The sequence below is a fragment of the Pinus tabuliformis genome, chromosome 7 (assembly GCF_031772625.1).
Source record: "Pinus tabuliformis cultivar Carrire ecotype Pingquan chromosome 7, CPIR1, whole genome shotgun sequence".
Taxonomy (NCBI): Eukaryota; Viridiplantae; Streptophyta; class Pinopsida; order Pinales; family Pinaceae; genus Pinus; species Pinus tabuliformis.
The window spans coordinates 46,758,654-46,785,466 of record NC_142293.1 but is presented as its reverse complement, the minus strand read 5'-3'; positions in this window follow the sequence as shown (position 1 = coordinate 46,785,466).

The following is a 26,813-nucleotide window of genomic DNA, read 5'->3' as shown; positions in this document are numbered from 1 at the left end:
GATGGCCTCCCATGTCGTAGTTCCTTCATCTATGATACATGTAGTATCAGAGAAAAGAGGGGCCATTTTAGATTTCTTGGGCACAACTGTCTTTCCCTTCTTTCCCATTGTTTCTAACGATGCTCCCTGTGGATTTTTCCTAAAATGGAGCAAAGCGGAAGCTATCAGATAAACACAAGAAAGAATGAAAATGAGAATGAATGATATAGATAACCTGAAAAGGTGAAAAGAAAGGAGTTTTAATCAAACACAGATGAAAATATATCATATCACGTTGAGTCAATGTTTAGCATATCTGCCATTAACCTTATTAAATAGCCACTAATGGTCCCTTATTGCTTCCTTTATTACTCATTAATATATCCCATCACAAATATGGGAAGGGAAACCTTTCAGGTGGTAGGCCCAAGTTTCGAGAATGTCAATTTGGCGATTACGATGCAATATCGCAAATCGCATTATCGCATGTTTGATTGTGCAGTTTGTCAAAGTTCTTTAGGATATCGTTGGATGTGGGGTGCAGGATAAGCGATATATTCTTTTTCACTTAGAGCGTAGGTTTTCTGATGGAGCTATTACCTTATAAAGTGATTTTCACTATATGGCGGACTTAACTCTCAAAATATTGCACGGGCTTCTATCAGGTTTGGGCTTTATCTCATTTCAGAAGTTCATGCATTTCATATGTTTTAAACTTTTAAAATAAATTGATGCAACGTGATGAGGTTGACTTGTCCTATCACAATATCGCAACTCGCATGTTTCAGCATGCTTTGTAGGTTTGCTCCGTTTGTGAGCGTCGATATGACATTTCGATAAGAGCTTTATTTTATAAGAAATGCCTTAGGTATTAGCTTTTGAATAAATAGTGAAATGATATCTAAGTTAAGTGCGATGATCCTTTTGATCACAATTCGTAGGTTTTGTTCGTTAATAAGGCTTTTGACACACTTGATCCAGCGGTATGCGAAAAGGTGAGAATGACTAGTTTTCAAATGGTTTTGACTTGATATCTCGATTTATTCCTAAAATTTTAAAGGAAAGTTCCTAAGTTTCTGTTTCCTAAATTTCTTTTCGGAGGGTTATTATGAAGGTTCCCCATTTATTAATGGAATATTAGCTATTAAACTAATAAATGGGGGTTTGTTGAAAAGCGCAACACACTCTCAATGGTAACTAAATTCACAGTCCCATTGTCAAATACTGTGTCAACTTCATAAGGACCTAGCCACGTGGTGCAGAGCTTCCCCTTGAAATCCTTGAATCTTGAATCATATAATAGAGCCCAATATCATTTTTGAAATATCTTCTTTTTAATGAATCTATCATGTTACTTAGCCCTTTGATGTTGAATGATGTTCGTTTCATAAATAACAACTAGCGTTCTCTCATCTAGCTCATTGAGATGATTCAACCATTTCTTCTGTGCTATTGCCAGATCCAAGTTCATTTGTAGTATTGTTCTTAATTCCTTGATTTTGAACTCTATGGGAAATGAAGGGGTTTTACCATACACTAATTCGTATGGTGGGAATCCTCTAGTATTCCTCCATGTATTCATGTATGCCCACAATGCCTCTAGAAGTTTATTAGCCCAATTCCTCTAATGGCTGGAAACAATCTCGGTAAAAATTGCCTAGATCCAAGAATATCTAGCACTTTTCTTGACAATTCTTATACTTTCTCTAGAGGATAGGTATTGTGGAAATCTTCCTGCATCAAGACAATTAGCTATGTCTTAATACCACAGTGAGTGAGTTGAAATAGAAAAAATGTATTCATTAGGAAAAGAATCTTCAATAGGCATGCATTCATCACCAACAGTTAGGCTATAAATAAAATCAGCTGCTACATTATCTTTCCCAAGTTTATCGAGGATTGTTATATCAAATTCTTGTAACAACAATAACCACCATGTAATCCTACAATTAGTGACTAGTTTATTCATTAAAAATCGAATGGCAGAGTGGTTAGTGTGTACAAAAACTTGATATCCTGTGATGTAGTGTGGAAATTTTGTGATGGCATGCACTACCACAAGGAACTCTTTTTCTGTCATCGTGTAATTGAGTTTAGTTGGGGTCAAGTTCTTTATGATGTAATAGATAGCATACGGATTTATGTCCTCTAGCTGGCCCAAAAAAACTCCCACAATAGTATTAGATGCATCTGTAGCTATGTGAAACGATAGACTCTAGTTCGGTCCTCACAAGACAAGAGCTGCTGATACACAATTATTTACTTCCATAAAGGCCTCCTCACACTTTGTTGTCCATGCAAATTCCACATCTTTCATAAGTAATAAGAATAAAGGAGATGTGATCTTTTAAAATTTTTCTATAAACCTGCTATAGTACCCTGCATTACCCAAAAACCTATGTACCTCTTTCTATGTCTTGGGAATTGGAATTTTCAAGATTACCTCTAACTTAGCAGGGTCTACTTTAATCCCGTCAGCAGAAATAAGACGTCCCAGCACAATCCATTCATTCATCATCATTTGACACTTTACAGTACTCAAAGCAACATTAGTCTGCACAGATCGTTCTAATATTTTTCTAAATTAACTATTGTTGTTTCAAAGGCATCACCGTAAGGTGTAAAGTCATCCATGAAAATTTCTAGATAGTCATTCAATAGATCCAAGAAAATTCCCACCATTTCCCTTTGAAAATTTGTTAGTGCATTACAGAGTCCAAAAGGAAGAACCTTGTATGCGAAGGTTTCCCAAGAGCAGGAAAAGGTCATTTTATCCTGGTCTTTTAGGGTAATCTTTATCTAGTTGTAACCATTGTTGTCTTAGTGGGTCCTGACCCAAGTTCAGAGTTAGTTTCACCAAACAAATCCCTACACTACTGGCACTTTCGGCATCAACCCGTAAAGTGCGGACTGAAGTTTCAGCCGAAGCAGTATGGGGGGATGCTGGAACCAAGTTTTCATACCCAGAGATGAGCATGATTTCATTTTATGCCTTAAATCTTCCTTCACGTAGATCGATAAGCCTTTATGGCTTATCAATGCAAATACCTTTAGTCAATCTCTAAACATCTGTGAACGTTCATGACTATCTTTTGCACACCCTGAATAAGTGACTCAACTACTAATGCACATCAAGGATTACTCTTAACCCAATAATTACTCAGATCAACTTAAGTGTTTAATAACTTATGCATACAATAAGATAATCTTCACGTAAATAGTTAACAGTAATTGCGTTCATGTAACAATATCAATCATGTAAAGTCACACATTAATACACCATTATCTCATAAACCGATTATAACATAAGGTGCATTCATATAAACAGAAGTAAACAGACAAAACACAGGAATTGCTGGAATAATCTCTTTACTAATGCTTTAGTTCTGCTTACTGACTCAAGACTTCACTACGCACTCACCTGCAGGGGTCTGCGCACTCAGCTACAGACTCTACTCTAGGCCTCTACGCACACAGTTGTAGATTCTTCCTTCTACTCTAAGACTTCTTCGCTCTTACTCTTACTGACCCATTACATTTGTCTTCATCATCATTCTATATGCCTTAGACTCTTTAAGACACACCTACTTATACAATCCCATGGTCCACAAACCATGGGCATATCTTCAAACGCCGACTCAAATTACATAAAAAAAAGGGTAAAACCCTTTATGACACTTTTACTATCCACGCACTCCATGACCACAACTTGTAGAGACTTTACATTTTATACAAAAAAACTTGGGCTTTAGCCCAAAAATTGACCCTATGGGACCCCGTTCCAACAGGCCCCCAACAAAAAGATTGTGACTTTCCCTCAAGTCACTCTGCTGGCACAGAGATCTTACTGTGAATACCTCCGAACTCTACTTGTGTCACTACCACATCAGCCATGCTCTATGTAGCTTCCTACTTGATATGCTCCATCAACTGCTCTATTGTTGGTCTTGCACTGCCTTCCTTGATTTTCTGCTGCGTGATCTGTAGGCTCGCCAAGTTCTCCTAAATGTTGGCAGAGATAATGTAGGCCTCATCCAATCAATGCCGCAATCTAGCCATGAGGACTGACTATTTTTTCTACGCTACTTCCACCTGTAGATGGAGCTGCTTCGCCTCCTGTAGCTTAGCCAGGCATTGTGCAGTAGCAACGGTGTGTGTCGTTGCTCTGACTTCATCATACTATGGTTGGAGTTCACAAGCTTGTGTATTCAAGGCCTGCGGGGTGAGATCTTCCTGCAGGGTCATGACTACCTCCATTTCTTAATCAAGAAGGGTGGTGTAATCTACCATGAAAGCATCCATTGTCGCAACTCCATCCTTCATAGCAGCTTCGCACTCTTCTCTGACCTCTGGCGGTGTTGAAGGCTGTGACTTCAACTCCAACTCTGTTATCTTCAGGTTCAGTTCAAACTAAACCTTTGCTACTTTTGTCTTAGCGTCACACACACTGGCAACCAGCTTCCTGATCTTCGCCTCCAACAATGCTTCCTCTGGTATATTCAGTTCCAAAACTATTCTGCATACCTCGGCCACCACAGTTTCACGTTGGGCATTCTACACTTGAACATTCTTTTGTGCCTCTAGCACTTAGGACTTCTTTGTGAACATTTGTTCATTGTTGACTATGTATTCGCTTATCAGGCTCAGTGTGCACTGCTCCCGGGCCTTAACCTCTACTATCACACTTACTTGCAGTGTGTGAAGAAACTCGTTGGGGAGCGTGGCCAAGTTGAGGACAATGTTCTTGAGGGATCTAACAGTAGCTTTCTCAGTGGCCGCCTCCACACTCAAATCTCCGTTTGGCAACATGACTGCCCAGAGATCTAATGACCGGACCATCTCTACTGCTTGAGTGGTTCCTGGTGCCAAACTAGTGGATGCAGCACTGGTCTGTCCTACTCCTACCGAAATTATAGTTGTCTAGATCTGCAACTCGTGTAGATCCTTCTGGATGGTGCTCAATGCATATTATTGTTGCTTCTAAAGCTATTGCAATAGTTCTGTTGTATTATCCCACACCTTGTCTCCAATTTCATCCAGGTCTCCATCCATCAAAGTAATTAGGTCTAGGGATGGCTTGGTAGCTTTTTTTTTCTTCTGTGGCCCTTCCTTTTCCTACTCCTTGTACTGCTTCACTCGGACAGGAGTGCTTTTCTCCTACTGATCACCGCTGCCCTGCTCTGACTGCTCTTCCTCCTCCATTTGGGGTGAAGGGGACTTCTCACTCCGCTCAAAGCCGCACTCTTCCTGCTCTTCCTCGTTTTTCACGGCATGCTCCACATGTACCTGGGCCTTCTCATCAACCTCTTTCCTTCTTTTCTCAGCCAACTTCTGAACCTTATGTTTGGCCACGTCCTTCTTCTTCTTCTCTGCGAACTTGCTAGTCCCTGTGGCCAGATCAGAAGGAGAATTCGAGTCTGCTGGTCAGCACTTGATGACCTCCACGATAGCATCATTTGTAGCAAGGTAGGGTAGGTCGAACCACCTTTTATCTAGATCCTTCCGTGCCCGGATGTATACATGGTGGAAGTCCGCTTTAAACATCGCGTACCATGAACGTTGTTCAAACACTGTTGGTGACAACCGCGGCTTCTGGCTTATGGTAGTGTGAATGCTCACCTCCATCAGCACCCAAAAGACGTTGCTCTCTATGACCCACATAGCCTCTTTCATGGCCCAGAGAGATGCAAACTTTGCTGCTTCTGGCAGATCTTTCTCCACAGGAGAAAATTGGCTGTCCTTTGGCAAATATCAGGTGACCAGTACAATTGAGAGCAACAACCACGAATAGTGGAAGGTTTTAATCTTGTCCTATGCTTCTTTGCAGTTCGTGAGGAACTCACTACACAAGTAGCAAACCTAGTTGAACTGTATTTCCTCCACGCACTATACAGCCAATGAAACTACTGGTGCTAGAACCTTGTCTGCGTGACATTTTCTCATAACCTTGCTAGCCAAAGTCTACGTGGAAACCTTCACCGTGGGTTTAGTGATCAAGGTAATGGAGTACCCACATGGCTTCTTGACAAGTTTGAACTTGTCCTTCATCTTCTCCGTGAGGTCGCACTCGCTCGTCTTTCTGCCAAATGCCTTGGGCAGATTCAATCATGAATGTGACAATAGCGTGATCCGATGGATCAACATATTAGTGATGGGGATCAACACGTTAAACCACAAGCAACTGCCATGCACCATGCACAACAACTTCTTAATGATGATTAGTTTTATATTTGAGTGATGGTAGTGGGGCACCCACAACAGGTTCAGCAACCCTGACTTGTTTACTTCATGAATCCATTCCACAGGCTCCAACGCGGTGGCACCAGACTCTTTGTAGAAGACCCTCCTCATGTAGATGTTTGTAGCAAGGTTGGGAAACTGCTCATTTTCTATCAAATCCAATCTTCAGGCTTCAAATGTGGGATCCGCGCTAAGCACGGACCTTCAAAGGTTATGTTCTCCGGTAACAGGGGTGTGTTAAAGAGGAATTGTCTTGCATCTGGGTCCTTGGGGACCTTCATTTTTCCCTTGCTTGGAGGGATATACTCTGGCAACTTAGATATGGGATCCACCCACTCAATGTACATATCTTTTGTGCCCTCCTCAGCCTCCTGATCCACAACTTTCCCCTTCTCTTTTTTGCTCAGCTTCTCTTTCCTCTGGGCCTATGTAGCGGCATGCTTCCACGGTGACTCATGCATGGCACCAGCTTCTTTTGTTTATCTTTCTTCAGGTTGGGGACCTCTCTCATTGGCATAGGAAACCTCGACGACGTAGGCACTGTAGCCAAAACCTCCATCCTCATCAACTCTGGAGCAGCTCCCTCAGAGGCAATAGTACCTCCAGTGCTAGCATTCTCTCCTGGTCCATACATCTTGCTAAGAATGAAATGCTAGGTCTTCTCGGGTAACTTCTTGAAAAAAACTAGTGACCAAATTAGCATAAACCTGAGGATTCATATACAAGCAACAACTCAACATAGAAATTCTAAGAGTGCAAAGTGTTTTCTATTGGACAACCACGTGTAATTTATAGGTGAATTCGAATTCAAATTCGACCATTCCCCCAAAAATCTAACCATAAATGCAAAATTGGTGGCAGATTTTCCAAGATTTCACTCTTAAATTCAGCCTTAATTGCCTTAAATGTCGCCCCCCGCTCCTCTTAACTGTCTCCTCATTGTCAAATCATGAATAGTGACGGTAACGGTCACTTTTTGGCTACGCTGTGCGGTCTCTCCCCCTATAGTGCAACTCCCTTCGCTCTTCTTTTGGTATTGTGACACCATCCTATTTAGCACAGACCCCTTGTCACGCAGTTCTACAAACCGGGCAGTGTAGTTTATAGTCTCACACCTCCTTGAAGCTGCCTAGAGTGATAAGAATGTGCTACTGTCATGTAGTCATTGGGCCGGATCCCTAGTGTATGGCTTCAATTGGCTTCCATTTACCTTTCCTGGAAATGGATCTCCATTCAACTTTACGAGCTAAACTACTCCACCATATGTAATCTCTTTGATAACATATGGCCCTAGCCAGTCCATCTAAAATTTTCCTTGAAACTTATCAAACTTACTCTCATATAATAAAACTAAATCATTTACCTTGAAGGTGCATAGTTTTATGTGCTAATCGTGACAAGATTTTTCACATCCCTTCCAAACCTGCTGATGGAATCTAGCAAAAAACCTATCTTCCTCAAGCTTTATCAGCTGAGCGAGCCTCTCTTATAAGGCTCTGAGGTCATCCATTCCTGTAAAAGCCACTATGTGTAGACTAGGCACAATGTACTCCATAGGCATTACAACCTCTATGCCATAGACCAACATAAAGGTGTCTGACTAGTAAGCTTCTTACAAGTATTTTTGTAAGCCCATAACATTGTTGGTACGCACACATCCCAATAATTCCTCTACGTATTATAAACCTTTGTTAGTGCATTCTCCAATATCTTATTAAATGCTTCAACCGTCCCATTGGTGTAAGGATGATATGGTGTACTTTTCTGATGATAAACTTGGAATTTTTCTGTCAGCACACTGATTGTTTCATTAAGGAAATGCGTACCGCGATCACTCATCAAAATATCCGGGCAACCAAACCTAGTCAACACATATTCAAATAAGAATTTTGCAATTGTTACCCCTGTACAGTCCTTCACAGGCTTTTCCTCCACCCATCTAGTCAAATATTCAGTCACGGTGATGATATACCGCGCACCTGTCTTCTTGCCTGGAGGTTGAATCGGTCCTACAAAATCAATTGCCCTTTTCTCAAATGGATGCAATGATACATACGGATTCAGAGGAAAATCATTCCTTCGCGATGGTCTATCAGTGCTCTGACATGCATCGCATGCCATACAATATGCTTTAGCGTCCTTACCCAACATCAACCAACACAACCTAGCACGTAAAATCTTTTGTGCTATCGCTTTCCTTGCATAGTGGCCTCCTACATCTCCTCCATGAGCTTCAACAAGGATACTATTTCGTTCAAAATCAGGCACATAACATCATAGTATTTCATACGACCCCATCGTGTACAAATGGCCTGTAATAACTAAAATGTCTACCACGCGCACTACCAATTCTTTCTTCTGTTGACTTGTGTATCATTCTGGCACCGTTCATGTAGTCAAGAAGTGGATAATGTCTACAAAGTGATTATCCACTATGCGCACTGCGAAGAGCTGCACGTCAGGCAACCCCTCTGCCAAATTGGTGGGCTCGTCTCTTGTTTCAATGCATAACAGATGATCTGGCCCTACATTTAACCTTCCACGTTTCACAATTACTTTGAAATCATACTTCTGAGACAACAATAGCCATCTGCATACTCCCCCTCCCCCCCCAACACAGGCTTTTTGACTAGGTACTTTAATGCAGAATGATTTGTATACCTCTTAAAGTGTCTGCCTAGCAGGTCATGTCCAAACTTCTAGAGCATGTATACCATAGCCAACCCTTCATGCTCTATCATCGAGTAATACTTTGCGGCCTTAGACAACTTCCTACTTCCAAATGCTATAGGGTGATCCAGTTCTCCTTCAGTGACCGTTGTCAGTACTGGTCCTAGCACAATACATGACGCATCCACATGCACATGAAATTCCTTCTTCTAGTCTAGGAAGACTAGGATCATGGCGGTGACCATTTTATCCTTCAATACATCTAGACTCTACTGACATTCTTCATCCCAACATAATGTAGCGTCCTTCTTTAGTAGCTTTTCCATAGGTGTGGTAATTTGGGCATAAGTTTTGATGAACTTTTGATAGTATCCAGTATGACCCAATGTTGCGTGCAAATGTTTAACACTTCTTGGTGCCTCCAAATTAATTATCACCGTGATCTTAGTAGAGTCCACAATTAATCCTTGTCTACATACCACATGACCGAGAAAGATTCTGAAATGGACACAAAACAAGAATTTCTTCAATTTTAACGCAATCTGATATCTCTGGCATGTATCCAACATGAAGCACAAACTAGCTACATGGCATTTTACAAGTCCAAACACTATCCAATCATCAAAATATACCTCCAAAATTTTTTGAATGAACTCTCTGAACACCACGATGACTACGCGTGAGAAGATCGCCGACACATTTTTAAGCCCAAAGGGCGTTACCGTGTACTGAAATCATTCCCTCTCAATCGCGAAGGTCTTCTTACTCATGTCTTCTGGTGCGATCTTTATCTGATGGTATCCATAGAATCCATCAGTGAACAAATAGGCCTGCTACCCACCAACATTATCCAATACTTCATTTGTGAATGGAGTTGGAAAAGGATCATGAATGCAGGCATCATTTAGCTTCCTGAGATCTACGCGAATACATATTTCATCCTTCTGCTTCTTTTCCTAAACTACCATTGGATTCACCCAATCAAATTCCTCCACTGGTTCAATAATACCTGCCGAAATCATCTTATCCAACTGCAGGCGGACCTTTTCCTTGTATTTGGGATTAAGGCGATATGGCCTCTACTTAACAGGCTTCACGTTCGGTTTCAAAGTTATTTTCATCACTCCCAAATTGCCTATGATGCCTTTCTTAGAAAAAGGAAAAGATAGTGTTATGATTTCAAGAAGGAAATGAAATACCGAAATTGAAAATAGAAATCAAACACATGAAAACGCCTTAGATCTAAGATCATGCATGGAACATTCACATGGGTTTCACCAAACCCCCAAGCTAAGCATGTAAAAGAAATCACTATGTTGACACCAGCATAACCAAATATAAACACATTATGAAAGATAGGGAGAACGAGGTCGGTTGGTTGGGCCCTAGCCAACCATTTCATTTCCCTCAATGAAAATTCTAAAATCAACTACATGAAGGAAACATTACAAGTAATGATAGGAAAAAAAGTATGAAAATGGCATTAGCTCCTTCTTTTATTCAAAGTTTTCTACAAATATACATTGTAAAACCATGGATCCCACCCAGAGAAACAGGGCGATACAAGATTACAAAATTACAACCACAATGTATAAAAAAACTTCATAGTATCGCTAGCTAAACCTATCCTAGAATCCCTATTTTATTCTTAAAAACACTGCTCTCATCCATAAGGAACACTTAACATGAAAACGCGTTTGAACAACGACTGACACCCATATTTAGTCCAACCATAATTCTACAAGCCTGTCTTTTGCTCTTCCATAACACTCCAAACCTAATGTAGAAAATGGAACAAATGCTCGGCCAGAGGTGCGCCACTCCTTAACAAGTATAATATTTTTGGATTCAATTTGAAATGAATAAGTTGGTTGTCCACCTGGTATAGGAACGATGGGTGGTACAAGATCTATGAATCTTGCACCAACCAAACTCTGACTTCGATTAATGACATTTACTCACCATGCCTTAAGGAAATACAAATAGATAATTTATAAAGGAATTTAAGCCTATTCAACCTTTTTAATGACAAATAAGCCCCTATGATCCACAATCACAAAAAGAGACCAAGATCCATGTGTAAAGGATTTAATTTAGTTGTAAAATAGAGGTTTAGGTAGCATAGTTAAGGCAAGGATAAGGTTAAAAAGGGACATTTGTGAAGACCAACATCCCCAAACCTCATCTTGTTGTGTGTTTGCGCACAACTACTGACCTATAAAAAAGAACAAAATTGAAATCCTTCCTTTACTTCTGGATTTGAATATTGATTTCGACCCCTTTGCCATCATCTTCCTAATATGACATTTCCTCAGGTGTTTAACCATTTTCCTCAAACGCGTTTTACAGTGACATGCATGAAATTTCCATTTCTTTACCTATTGCTTCCATTCCTCTATTATCTTTAACAATTCTTCATTCCTTCTCTTCAATGTAGTATTCCGATATATTGTACATCGGTTTAAAAGTTCAAGTTCGTATATATGTTGCTTCAACTCTTGAATTACACCAAAGGCATAATTTTTCTCCTCATCTTCTTCTTGTACTATATCCCTTTCAGCCATTGACTCATAGAAAGTTTCATTATTTTCTATTTCTTTTTCCAAATCCTATGTTTCAAGATCCAGAGGAATAGTATCCTCATACGCATCCACTGTAGGGTCTTTTGCTATTTTTGGCATCGTGTCCTGTTTATGAGCTACCTTTTTCTTCTTGACTTCCTTCATCAGAGATGACACAGGAATGTCATCCTCCTCCTCAACATAACTCGAACTAAGGATCGAAGTACCCAAGCCTGTAACTTCTACTAATATACAAAGGTTGTTTTGCACTATCAAATTTTCTATAGGAACCTCCACCGGAGGGTTTTACAGAGGAACACAAACCTCAGAGTCCTTAATTATCTTCATTGTAGTAGTTTTCATAGCTCGCTCTTTTCCCAAAGAAGGATGACACATTTTTAATGAACCTCGTGTAACCCTTCGTGAAGGTCCAGGCTTCTCAATTTCTCTTTGTTCCTTAATCTTCTCCTTCTTCTCAGGTTTCGGCTTCTTGGACTAGGGTTTTTCAGTTTTTGGTCTTCCTCCTTTGCCACATTTTAAAGGTGGTGGCTTCTTCCCCTCTTATTGACTAACCACTAACTTGACAACCTTTTTTCTTCCTTTCTGTGGATGAATCCTGCCACGAGGTCACTTTACTACGCTTTCACCCTGAAATGTTTCCAAAAATGTCTCCCATATAGTGCCTTTATTCTCCAACTCTTTTGCACACTTTTGGACATATTATGTAAACGTTTCAATAGAAAATTGGGGAAATTGATCAATTTACCTGACTCGAAATGTCTCAACCATCATGTTCTTCTGAAATCCAACTTTTCAGTTCACATTGTGGTCTTATTTATGTAGTAAATGATGCCACACACCCTTCTCCAATTCATCCTTCTTAAACTATTTCTCACCCATGGCTGGTATCTCCATGCCCTAAGAGATATAATGCTCAGTCACTTGAAACTATAAATAGCTAATCGTGGTCGTCCTTCCATCGAAGGTGCATGTGAAATCCTGAGCTACAACATTATTGTAACCATAGAATTTGAGTAGAAAAAGAAGAGACCATGTTTCTTGCAATAAGGGAAGACTGCCCTCATATTCTATCATCCCCTCCAATTCCTTTACAGACCATGGATCAATGTGGGCCAATGCCATAGCATTTGAGGGTTACACTACTCCCACTCTTCGAGAAAATATTGAAAAGAAGACCCTTCTTGACATAAAGTTTTTGAAAATTCTAAGGGTGTGCCTTAATTTTCATTCCTCAACTCCTATCCACTTGTATCGATGATTAAAATGACTTCCACCGTGTTAGTGTAAGAATTTCAAAAAGGCCAGATATTTGGTATGATGCTGAGGTAAGAAAGCTAATGATGACTAATGGTGGTGGCGGTGGTTTAAAATTTCAAGAAGGAAATGCATGGTTTACACATGATAAGAACCCAATCATTAAAGGGTAGCAAGGTTAGGGGTAGTCAATCAATTAAGGAAAAAATCTCTTACACACGATCCTGATCCTCATCATGATTTTAACTGGAATATGATAGTGCTTTATTTAAAATAAGGTTAATGAAATTCATAATATCTTCACACTTAAAATATTTATTCCTTATTGGCAATGATAAATAATTCCAATGAAATAAAAAAATTAATAGTCGTGGCTTTTCAAACATAGTCATTGTGTTTCTAAAAAGTGATTTAAAACAATCCATTAAAACTCATGATTGCAACGGAGTTCCTGTACTATGAGAGGGTTCCTTCTCCCAAACCCAACTTTCCTGTACTGAAACATATTCCTGCACAAGAAGCTATGGTTCCCATACTACATAAAGAATTCTTAAAAAATTAATTTTCTTTGTTATACAGAGGTTAAATTCATTAGTAAATTGCATATTTTAAAGGAGTTTCTTCTATCGCCAGTTTCTAGGTGTCATTATGCTTTCTCGATCTGATCAAGTCAGGTATTCAAAGATTCATCAAATCCTACAAAAAAATTATGAGTGAAAGAAATAAGCGGGACATGGGTAAATATTTTAGAATGGGAAGGAAATTATTGAGGTCACTTAGAATGAGATAAATCACCAGAGGGATATAGTAAAAGTGGAATAAGGGAAGAAAATTTAGGAATAAGAGGGAAAAATAGAAATTGGGACAGGAAACATGTGAAGAATATGAGAGAAATTTTAACTAAGACAAAAGAAGAAATAGAGGGAAAATTACTAAAAGGGAACAAGAAGAAAGGAAGAGTTTTACCTCAATCCATAGATGTCTCTGCCACATAATGTTGTACCTTGAATGAATTAACTGCAACGGGATTTTTTTGTTACTTGTGCAAAATATTCCATGTCAATTGCCTTAATCTTGGATAAGGGTTTAGTTCTACCAGTCATTCTGTTGTCACCAATTTTTTTTTACAAAGACTTGCTTCTTCTCAATGACAATCATCATTTATAATAATCAAGTAACACCCCTCTTTTTCAAATTGATCCACCCACTAGCATGTTAGTTTCCAGGCAGATCCTTCCATAACCATGTTAGCAAGCTCATTTTCACAGTCAAAGGTAGAGATTTTTTTCAAAAAAAAAAAATATTATTGGAAAATAGAAATCAGATTCACAGTAGGTTGGCATCACCCCCTACGATTTGTAATTCTAGTTGTTGTTTCACTTTCTATATAAAGTCTTCCTTGGTGGTGGGCTGAAAATATATTTTGAGTCTATGCCCATTCACAAGAAAACCTGATTCTTGTCCATTAATGGTCTTGATTTGTATCGCTCCATTTTTGAAAACCTTCACCACGCCATATTGCCCCATCTAGTGTGTACAAATTTCCCCTTAAAGGTTTAAATTTAGAATCATAAATGAGTACCCAATCACCTGGTTGGAACTGCTTCTTTATTATGATCTTTTCATGCCAATTATTTCATTGTTGCTACATTAATGTATTCTTTTGGACATCATCCCTTCTGATTTCATCAAGTTCATTCATCTTTAAGAGACATTGTTGTTGTGCTTCTAAGAGATCCAATTCTCATTAGACAACAGTTCTAAAAGTTTTGATCTGGAATTCAACTGGCAATAGGACTTGCTTCTCGTATATAGTCTCATAAGGTGTATGTCATGTGTTGTTCCTCCAAATAGTTATATAAGCCCATAAGGCCTTAGGTAATATGTTCACCCAATCTCTATTATGAAGATTCTTCTTTTTGGTATGAAACGACTCGATCACCTTATTAGTAGATTCTACTTGGCCATTTTCCTACAGGTGGTATGACGTTAATTTCCTGTGCCAAATTTTATATTGATCCATAATACCTTTCACCATATTAGAAACAAACTAAGGTCCATTGTTAGTAACATTTTTTCTAGGAACACCAAATCTAGTAAAAATTTCACTAAATAAAAATTCAAAAACAACTCTAGCTTCTACCCATTTTGTTACAAAATCTGTGAAAACCAATATATGTCTTTCGTTTAAGGATGTTGGAGCTACATGTCCTAAAAATTAAATAGCGCAATTTTCAAATGGATCACTCATAACTTGAGGAAACAAAGGAATTTCATTGGCCTTACTAGGTTGTCCCATTCGCTGACAACTATCACAGTTCTTACCATAATGTTTGGCATCCCTAAACAAGGAAGGCCAAAAGTAGTCAACGCAGAGTATTTTATATGTTTTCCTTCTATCAACAAACTAGCCCCCTCAAGGTTCATCATGGGCGGCTTTTAAGATGTCAAACACTTCTTCCCCTCTCACACATCTACGAATAATGCGGTCAGGTCTAGTGTAAAATAGGTCTCCCTGAATCCAACAATATGAGGCACTTTTCTGAATAATATTCCGCCTCTCTCGAGTGGATAAATGAGCTGGTGTTTTTCCTATTACTAAATAATTAGCTATATTAGCAAACCAAGGATAGTTTGTTGACATAGAAAAAGGATGCTCGTAAGGAAAAGAATCATCTACAAGAACTATTTCACCATGATTGTTTAATCTAGAAAGATAATCAGCTACAACATTGAATTTTACTAGTCTATTGATAATGGTAAGATTAAATTCCTGCAGTAACAGTAACCACCTAATCACTCTACCACTAGTCAAAGGTTTATTCATTAAGTATTTTATGGCAGAATGGTCTGTATATATAACCACTTAATAACCGATAATGTAGTGTCTGGATTTATTAATAGAAAATATCACAACTAAGAACTCTTTCTCAATCACTATATAATTCAATTCAGCAGGTGACAAGTTTTTACTAATGAAGTAGAAGTCATAGGATTGTTGATTTTCTTCTTGTCCTAAGGCTACACCAATAGCAGTATCTAAGGCATGTAAGGAAATATGGAATGGTAGAGACCAATTAGGTCCCCTCAAGACTGGTTCATCTACTAGTTTTTCCTTCACCTCCTCAAAAGCTTATTGGCAGGCATTAGTCTAAGAGAAAACACTATCCTTAGTTAAAAGTCAAAAAATAGGGGTAGTTTTCCTAGAAACATTTTTCAATGAATCTTCGTTAATATCATGCATGTCCAAGGAATCATCTCACTTCCCTTCATGTTTTGGGTGCAGGAAGATGTAAAATAGCTTCTAGTTTGGTAGGGTCTACTTGAATACCTTTGTTAGAGATAAGATGACCAAGAACTACCCACGCTTTGCACATCAGTCTACATTTGTTATCACTCAAACCAAGGCAAGCTTCTTAGCAATGGAAAAACACTTTTTCTAAATTTTTGAGGGCTTCTTGGAAAGAATCACCAAATACCAAAAAATCATCCATGTAAACATCTACACACTCAAGGTCGGAAAAAATGGATAACACTACCCTTTGAAAGGTAGATGGTGCATTAAAAATTCTAAAAGGAATCATTGAATATGCAAATGTTCCCCATGGACAAGTAAAAGGGGTTTTGTCCTGATCCTCAGGTGTGATTTGTATTTGGTTATAATTGCTAAAGCCATCTAAAAATGAAAAGTACTTTTTATCGGCAAGGGTATCAAGCACCTGATCAATAAAGGGAAGGGGAAAATAATCCTTGAGTGTGGCTTCGTTTAGTTCTCTAGAGTCAATGGAAATACACCATCTCCCATATTTCTTCGTAACTATCACTAGTGGGGAGACCCATTGACTATCAAATATAGGATAATTCATTGAATATCAGATATAGGATAGATAAAACTGACATCTAAGAGCTTTTTTAATTCTTCCTTAACAATGTCTCGTAGTGTGGGATTCATGCACCTTTGGGGCTGTCAAATAGGTCAGGGTCCCTCCTGAGTATAAATATGATGAGTGCAAGTTTCAGGAGGGATGTCTTTCATGTCCTCATAGCTCCATGAAAAGGCGCCAAGATGGTCTCTTAACAAGCTCACAAGCTACTCTTGTTGGGATTGGTGTAAGTCTGAACTAATATATAAATATTTTCCTGGACTACTGTGTTGAAGCCCTGAAAATCAGGTCTACAACAAGATGGATACCCACCCGGTCCAGACTTTGGTTAGCAGCTCCTTTTCCATTTGGTATAGTGGGTTCGACTAGGGTAGTGGGTTCGACTGGGGATATGGGACCAGTTTCCCAATTTACGTGTGTGTGTGTGAAGAATTGATATTTCCTTTCTAAAAGTTCCTAAGTGAGATGCCCTAATTCTAACTCTAATCTAATAATATGCAAATTGTATTCTAATAAGCAAAAATATCTAAGTCTACACTAACCCGGGGTGTAATCCTTCTGTTATGCGATCTAAAATGATTTCAGATAACAATTGGTAATAAAGATCATTCAACTATTATGAGAAAAGACAGATAAACCACTTCGTATAAAAATTTAGACGAAACAGTTGTGAAAGGCATATCGTATAATAAGCTACTCATACATTAAGCATAAATAAATAGCTATCACCGTACAAAAGTGCCAAATGATAACTCAGGCATTCACACATCAATATATAAACAACTGAACATGAATATCACTTTTAACACAAAGGCATAAATAGTTAAGAGATAGAAGTACCATTTATAACTAGTCCTACTCATGAGCTTCAAGCGATAATGATTTATCTCCTCTTAATCTAACATCCACTAAGAGTACAGAAGTGCAACATCAGTAGCAGATATTAAATACAGATATCAATAAATCATGTTCCATTTATTCATCAAAACCTCCTCAGAGGGTACAAAAGTGCATGTTCTGGGGATAAGTTTTTGATAAATTTCAGGACCCTTCTCTAAATGCGTGAGAAGGGCTTAAATACTACTAACTAAATCTAAAAATAACTTATTACAAAAATGTAGGATGCGGTTTAAATGACCGTCCTCATTTCAGGCAAAAATAAAGCAAAATTAAAACTGAAGCTGAATCTAAATTTAAAACTACTAACTAATTATTTCTGTATCTGCTCCTTGAAATTGCACACATTCAGCATTTTTTTGAGAAGAGTCGGCTGGCTAACTTCCGATTTTAGATGTGCTGAGAAAATAGAATCTACAAGAGTTGGCGCCATCTTATCGGTAGAATTGGTGATACACTTGAGAGTCATGCACTGGCTGTGTGGTTTTACCAAGTACATCCAGTAAGAATCCCAATTCAACTTAGTTAATCTTTGGATTGATTCTGCCTTTTATTGAGCCTTCTGTCTCCAGCCTGTTTGTATTTGCTGTGAATTTGGTACATACCCTGGAGTGGTTTCTGAGATCTGTTTTGTTCTATGAAAATTTTCATTTATACAGTCAATAACGTTGTTTGCTGCCGTGGCTGCTTCTTCTGTTGTTTTCTCTGCTTTCTTGAGTTGTGCATCCCATTTATTAAAGAGCATTTCTTTGTGATTGTCATTTATTATTGGTGCATCTGCTCTTTTTCCCTCCTTTGTTTCTTTCCAAGCCAAATATTCAGTAACTCATTTATCAATTAACTCATAATCATGTCGTAAATCCACGACTTGATTAGTGATTTTATCACTTATTTCATAATACGAGTTCCATTGTGATATTCTTTGGCTGAATGCTTCTTGTTGTTGTAGTAGTTGTTCATTCAAAGAAATGGATTCTGTGATGAATTCTGTAAGTTTAGGATCATCCTTGTGCATCTCCTGCATATCCCACAACTATTATTCTCTCTCAGCCAAACCGTTCTGGTAGCCTATCTGCATTCGTTGGAAGTCATGTTGTAGCCTTTCAAGTTGTTTCTATGCTTCATTGTTGGCGTTGGCTTGCTGCAACTGTTGTTGCAAAACTTGTATCTAGTCTTCCTTTTCTTTTAGCAGTTGTTGTACCTCAAATTCTTTATCAATAGTCACCGAGGCATATGCTCCTGCGATATGAGATAATTTGGTGAGATTCTTAGTGGGATCAGTAGTAGGATCTTGCCATAGGATGTCTAATTGCTCTGCATCATGAGAGAGCACGTTTTCCAATTTCCTTTTCTTCCTTTGTCATCTCACTACTGCCTTGTGTTGTGGACTATAAAATAAATCAAGAGGAGGAATCTCTTCTATCTTGAGTATAAGTTTTGAGGATGGGGTAACAGGAATATGTTCCATATCTGAGACATTGCTAATTGTTCCTGTGACTATATCTTTTGTTGCCTGTACATCACTCACAGGTGTCTTTGTACTTTGTCCTTCAAGATTGATCAGATCATTGAAGGTATCCCATTCTTTATCTAGCACGATTTTGGCTAATGGTGGCTGAACAATGAGAGGGGGAGGATCTATTTGTGGGGAGATAAAAGCCTGTTGCTGTGGGAGCTCTTTTGATTGGGCAGTATCCTTTACTGACCCCTCGATTTTACCATGCTCACTTTCTGATCTCTTGGAATGTTCAGGTGTTTCTTTCCTAGACTTAGATTTAGATCTATTTGTGCCTGAACTTCCACTAAGACTAATACTTGGAGTTGGTTCCCTTACGGGTTCCAAGCGTAGTTTTTCCACAGGGATACTAGCTAACCTCCTTTCCCTATATATCTTGAACTCTTGAAATTCTACTAGAGGGAATCGCATTTGGGCCGAATGCAGAACTTCTTCAAGCATACTTTTCTGTTGGAACATGTCATCAAAAAGATCTTCTTCTTTAGAAAACACCTTTATTTTGACTGCGATAGTGAAATTCTTAGCAATATCATGAGGATCTAATGGTCTTCCTGGAAACTTGAATAATTGTAGACACGTTATGTTGTTTACTTCATTGAATACATGACCTACATCAACTAGTGAAAAGGCCCCACAGGCTATAGAAAATTGTGGCCAAATAGCCTTCTTTTTGTCCTTCAAATCTTTAGTCAAACCTCCTTCTCTGCAAGTTTGATAAGCAATTTCTCGTGCCAAGAGTTTATCAGGAACATACAAAGGTAGGACATGAGGGGAGAGAGACTTCTGAATACCCTAACATATGTAAACAGTTCTTCTCCAAACCATCTAGCAATAGGGAGTATATCTACCTCTGCTTTAGGAGAAAACCTTGGAACATATTTATCATACAATACTTTGTACATGGGCAGCATGATTCCATGACAAATTTTGTAGAAATACAAAGTGAACTTAGAATCCCACAATTCTTTATGATAAATATGAATGGGTAAGGGGTCTTGAGTTGTCCATTTCGAACCCATTGAAGGAAACTTGGAAGTATAACAAATCGCATCCATCACATATGCAGATAAGTAGAAATGGGGATAGATTCTCTGAGAAACAGTTCTTTTAGAATACGGGGAGATGAGAGAAGCAGTGCTATACATACCATGTTTGTCCTTTATTAGCGGTTCGTCTCTCCTTGACCAATCTTTGCTGGTTTCTGCTAGGTCTTCATTCTCTTTGGCAAATTTCTCCATGAACTGTTTGTTATAAGTTTCCTATGGCTCTGGCAAATGATACATGAGCCTCAACTCTTGTGAAGTGAATGAGCTAATGAGTCATCAACCCTGAGTCTTAAATTGTCTATCTCTCATATCAGTGCTATCCAATATGCATTTAATCATGTCCGTGTATGGAAGAATTTTGGGCCTCGCCACTATCCTGTGTAAGAACGAACAAGCTAGCTCTGTAATGGATGCCTCAGAAGAAATATGTGATCCTGCAGTAGCCCCAACCTCCATTACTCTGGGATTCTCTTCCTCAAGTAGACTATACATGCCTTCCCAAGTAGTAATACCAGCGTCTCTGTTACAGGTGGTGTCTATATACAAGGGCGCCATTTCTTTCTCTTCAGAGCTCGGGGCTTTGCCTTTGTTAGGCCCCTATACTACTAGTGTAACCCCTTATTGTTATTAGTAAAACCCACTTATTATATTGATGTACCCATGTAGTTCCCATATTGTTACTAATGTACCCCATAGAAGCCCACTATTGTTATTATTGTGCCCTTACATTATTATTGTTATGTCGGCTCTGATTATGTTATGACCCCTTAGACTCCTATATATAGAAAGGAGGTCTTTTCATTTGTATCATCCAATAATTGTTCATTTATGTGATGTAAAGGAGGTTGCCCCCTCGAAGAGGCTGAATTCTAAGGGGTTGATCTATCTTTTCTATCTTTTCTTGAGCTGGTTTCATAACATTTGGTATCAGAGCATATCTTGGCAAATATAGCGTGAAAAGCTCTAAAATTCGGACCTGAGGTTCAGCACGATTTATTCTCAAATCAATGGAAGAAGGACAAAGAAGTATGGCCAATTATTCAAAAGTTGCAAAAGATCCCAATTCAAACAATATTGCCAGATATTGAAAAGGAAGGAAAAATCATATTGGAACCTGGAGCAGTCACAGAAACAAGATGATCCAGGTGGATATTGGTGGCCACCTGCCAAGTCCACCTGGACCCCCACGATTGTCTTTCTCAGCATTTTCAGTTTCCTTAATTGTAGCACAACTTACTATTTTTAGCAGTTTTTCGGGTCCTGAACTTCCGGAGCTGTTTTGAGGCCCTAAACGACATTTTTTGAGGAATCCAGGGGCAACATGGGTCCATTGAATGGATTGATGTTACCCGTTCCAACAATGATAGTGCTCGGATAGATCTTTCTAATGAGCTATTGTACGCGTCAAACGGAGATCATATGCCAAAGTTACGACCCCGGGAAGTTGATGTACCAATTTACCCCAAACGAGGCCCACAGTTTGGCGTTTCATCTCCTAGGGTTAAGTTTTGGAATGTTAAGGGTTTTCCATTGTTTCTCAACAATAAATAGGCCTTCGAGCCTCATTGTAACACAGTTCAGAGGCATGTAGCCATCACATCTCTTCTCAAAGATAAGCTACCATCGCCCTAGCTGGTTTATTTCCATTTCTGGTTGTAAGCATATTTCAGTATTTTCCATTAATGAAATGAAGTATTATTTCCGCTGCATCTTTGTGTATATGGTTATCTCTGTAATTTTTTGCGTTCCTGTTTAAATCCGGATCAGTGGTATCAGAGCGGTCTGCTTTTTCTCTGTTTTTCTTTGCATGTCCCCAACAAGGTCGGGATATAAGGAGTTAGGGCTTGAACTGGTTGAACCTTTGCAAGACCAGCCTCGCAAATCCCGACGGCCTCCCATGGAGGACGAGAAGAAAGACGAGGGGGCAGGAGATCCCATCAAAATCTTGCTCGAAGAAGCCCTCGAGCGACAACGGAACGCGATGATGGACAGCTTTGCCCAGATCCTTCAGCGGCTACCCAGAAGCAATGCATCGGCTTCCAGCAGCTACTCTGGAAACGCCACACCCTTTAAGGTACAAGTTAATTTTGAAATCCCCATATTCGAGGGTCAGATAGACGCAGATGTCGTAGATAAATGGTTAAATCTGCTAGAGGGTTATTTTTCTGTTCATGAATTTTCGAGTCGGGAAAAGATTGCTTTTGCTCTTCTCAAAGCAACCCCCCACTTCAAGGACTGGTGGGAAACCTACTGCGAGCAGAAGGATGAAAGTACTGGCTCACTATTTTCAGCCGCACCCACCTGGGATTCGTTCCGGGATGCCATCAAGGAGTAGTACTACCCTGTCGGAAGCTATGAGGATGAATACATAAAGTGGACCATGCTGCGGCAGGGAAGGGAACAAGAGGTGCCAGAGTTCACCAATCTTTTCCATACCCTTCGCACAAAGTTGGGTATCAAGGATTCGGAGCAACATTTGATACTCAAATACCGTGGCTGTCTGCACAAGTACATCCAGGAAGAAATACAATTCCTAAACATCCCCTCGCTCGGCGCAGCATACCGATATGTCATCAAGGTCGAGCAGAAGTTGAAACAAAAGAAGCGAGACTTTGGATCTGCGAATCCAAAGCAGGGGAAAGGTGCCCCTAAACCACAGAACAAAGGACAAAGCCAAGGCGGGACAGCCCAAGACAACCAGCCGAAGCTGCAAGCAAAGAACAGCGCCGCGAAGCCGAGGAAGGACACTGGAAAATGGTGCGAGTTCCATAAGAGCTCCACTCAGAACACAAGTGAGTGTCGGGCCAAGCAGTCACTGGTGGCTGAGCTAAAGGTTTCAGAATCAGATGCATGTTCCGACTCTGAGTCAGAACCCGATAAGGGGTATGAAAAAGGGAAGCAGATCATTGATGCGGATCCCAGCGCCACTGTTGCTACCGCAAATATCCAGAAAAATGAACCTGAAGATCCAGAGGAGGAGGAGCGTCTCTTCCACTCCCAGATGTGGGTAAAGGGCTCCCCGATACAGTTCATTGTCGATAGCGGGAGTCAAAAGAACCTCATTTCGGCAGAGGTCATGAAGCGGTTGGGCTTATCGACCACAGCACATCCACAACCATACACCATTGGGTGGCTTGACCAAGGACGAGTGTCGCCTTCCATACAACATCAAGCCCTTCACGGATGAGGTATTGTGTGACATTGCTCCCATTGAAGTTTGTGATGTATTACTAGGACAACCATACTTGTGGAAGCGACATGCTGTGTATGAATCAAGGCCCCGTGCTGTTATTATTACATTGGGAAATAAGTTGTTCAGGATACCAGAGGTAGCACCACCTGCCGCCATCTCTTTGATTACTGCAAAACAATGCAGTAAGATCATTTCCAAAACCAGGAAATTTGTTTTCCTGATGATACGCCATCAAGGAAAGAAGAAGACAGTGGCCGCGGCCTCCAAACGGGGTCCCTCTGCACGACAACTACAGATGGACAAGATTGTGGAGGAGTACGAGGACATCTTCACCTCCCCGGCAGGGGTTCCTCTGCACTGTCAAGTCAAGCACTCCATCGATCTGACCCCAGGTGCGCCGCTACCCAATGGACCAATTTATCGGCGCTCCGTTATGGAGAACAATAAAATCAAAAGGCAGATTCAGGAGCTCCTGCAGAAAGGTCACATCCGTCCGAGTTCATCGCCCTGCGGGAGCCCGATCGTGTTGGTACAGAAGAAGGATGGAACATGGAGACTCTGTATTGACTATCGGGCGCTGAACAAGATCACTGTCCATAATAGGTACCCGATCCCTCGGATTGATGACCTCCTAGACCAACTAAAGGGGGCGAAATATTTCAGCAAGATCGATCTGAAGTCAGGATATCACCAGGTACCAATCGAACCCTCCGATGTGTGGAAGACTGCCTTCAAATCCAAGGAGGGCCTCTTCGAATGGTTGGTCATGCCTTTCGGATTGACGAATGCTCCTGCAACCTTTATGAGGCTAATGGATGACATCTTGCGGCCATTCACCAACTCCTTTGTAGTAGTATACTTGGATGACATTCTGATCTTCAGCCAGAGTTGGGAAGAGCACCTCCACCACATCCGACAGGTTCTCCAAACACTGCGGCAACACAAGCTATGTGCCAATTTGGAGAAATGCACTTTTGGCATGACCCAGGTGGATACATCATTGATGAATAGGGGGTGCATGTCGATCCAGCCAAGGTCCAATTCATTCGGGATTGGCCCTCTCCAACCACTCTAACAGAGCTCCGCAGCTTTCTAGGTCTGGCCAACTTCTACCGCAGGTTTGTGTTGGGGTTTTCTCATATTTCGTGGCCCTTGAGTCAAGTCACCAAGGGAGGGGCGAAAGCAAAATTCTTCTGGTCTGAATCTCAACAGAAGGCATTCAGGGAGTTGAAGGATTGCCTCTGCACGGCACCAGTACTCGCGCTACCATATTTACAACAACCATTTGAGGTCGAGACAGATACCTCTGACTATGCTATTGGGGCATTCCTTACTCAACATGGACATCTGGTGGCATATCACAGTGAAACACTTTCAGACACAGTCCGGAAGTACCCCACTTATGATAAATAGATGTATTCCATTGTACAGGCCTGCCGACAATGGAAGCATTACATTTTGGGGAAGGAAACGGTCATCCACACAGACCACCGACCCCTGTAGTTCATACAGACCCAAGGGAAATTGCAGAATGATCGCCATCAGAAGTGGTCTACATACCTGCAACAATTTCACTTGAATATCAAATATAAAAAGGGCAGCACCAATAATGTTGCAGATTGCCTCAGTCGACCACCGATCATGGCGCTAACCACCGTGCTCAACTCTTGTGGGCACGAGACTTTTGATTGGCCACTCCTCTACAAAGGCGACCCAGAATTCGGCCACACATACCAGACACTCTTGGAGGGTCGGCATGTTGCATATTTTCACCTCTAGGATGCCCTATTATGCCACCTCAGTCACCTTTGTGTTCCTTCAAGCGAGCGTGCCAAGATGATTTGGGAAGCACACTACAGTCGGGCTGCTGGGAATTTCGGGGTCGAGAAAACAGTGGCAGTACTGCAAAATTATTTCTATTGGTCGAATCTTCGACATGATGTTGGGAAGTACATCCGATCATGTACTGCCTGTGCCATTGCCAAACCGACCATTAAGAAGCAAGGCCTCTATACCCCGTTGCCTACCCCTAGCCGACCTTGGGAATCCATCTCCATGGATTACATGCCAGGCCTTCCTTCCACTAAGCATGGAAATGACTGTGTTTTTGTGGTCGTCGACAGGTTCTCGAAGATGGCCATTATGGTGGCCTGCAAGAAGAATATCACAGCAGAAGCCACTGCTAAACTCTTCTTTGAACGAGTGTGGGTGCACTTTGGGATCCCACAGTCTATCATCTCAGATCGGGACAGTCGGTTTCTCAGCACATTTTGGTCCAGTCTCTGGTCAATGCTGGACACCAAACTCACGAAGTCCACAGCCTTCCATCCTCAAACTGATGGCCAGACAGAGGTTGTCAATAAGATGATTGTGCACATTCTGCGCATGTATAACTCAAAGCATCCACGCACATGGGACGAGAGCCTCCCCTATGTTCAGCACAGCTACAACCGAGCGCTTCACAGCTCCACTGGCCACAGCCCTTTCCAGGTGGGGTTGGGATTCCAGCCACTATGCCCCATTGATGTGGCCATGCCACTTGCAGCTACTCACATGAATTCAGATCATGTCCAGTCCGAAACAGATAAGGCCACCAGCTTCATTGAGCGCATCAAACATATTCGCCAACAGGTCCATGACATTCTTGAGAAATCAAATGCCAAGTACAAGCAGCGACATGATCAACATCAGGTGCCACACAAGTTTCAGGTGGGCGACAAAGTCTGGTTGCATTTGCAAAAGGAACGCCTTACTGGAGCCTATCGGAAATTGAGACCACTCCGATATGGTCCTTACACCATTACTAAGGCTATGGGAGACAATGCATTTGAGCTCAGCATTCCCCCATTCCTTGGCCTGCACCCAGTGTTCAATGTGGACCACCTTCGGCCATACTTTCCACCATTGCTAGACACATCCGACATTGCAGAACAGCTCAAACCCACAGAATTAAATCCAGATTGCATGGAACAAGCTGCAACTGATCGGATCATGGACACACGGATCAAGAACACTCGCCAACAGAATATCCAACTGTATCGAGTTGTCAAAGCAGGCCAACTCCTTCAGCAGGGCAAGTGGCTCACCAGGGAACAAGTTCAGTAGAAGTTTTCTCATCTCATGGAGGAGCTCAACGCAATGGGGACCATTGCTTCCTAAGGGGGGAGGAATGATCCAGGTGGATATTGGTGGCCACCTGCCAAGTCCACCTGGACCCCCACCATTGTCTTTCTCAGCATTTTTAGTTTCCTTAATTGTAGCACAACTTACTATTTTTAGCAGTTTTTCGGGTCCTGAACTTCCGGAGCCGTTTTGAGGCCCTAAACGACGTTTTTTGAGGAATCCGGGGCAACATCGGTCCATGGAATGGGCCCATGTTGCCCGTTCCAACAATGATAGTGCTTGGATAGATCTTTCTAATGAGCTATTGTACGCGTCAAACGGAGATCATATGCCAAAGTTACGACCCTAGGAAGTTGATGTACCAATTTACCCCAAACAGGGCCCACGGTTTGGCGTTTCATCTCCTAGGGTTAGCTTTTGGAATGTTAA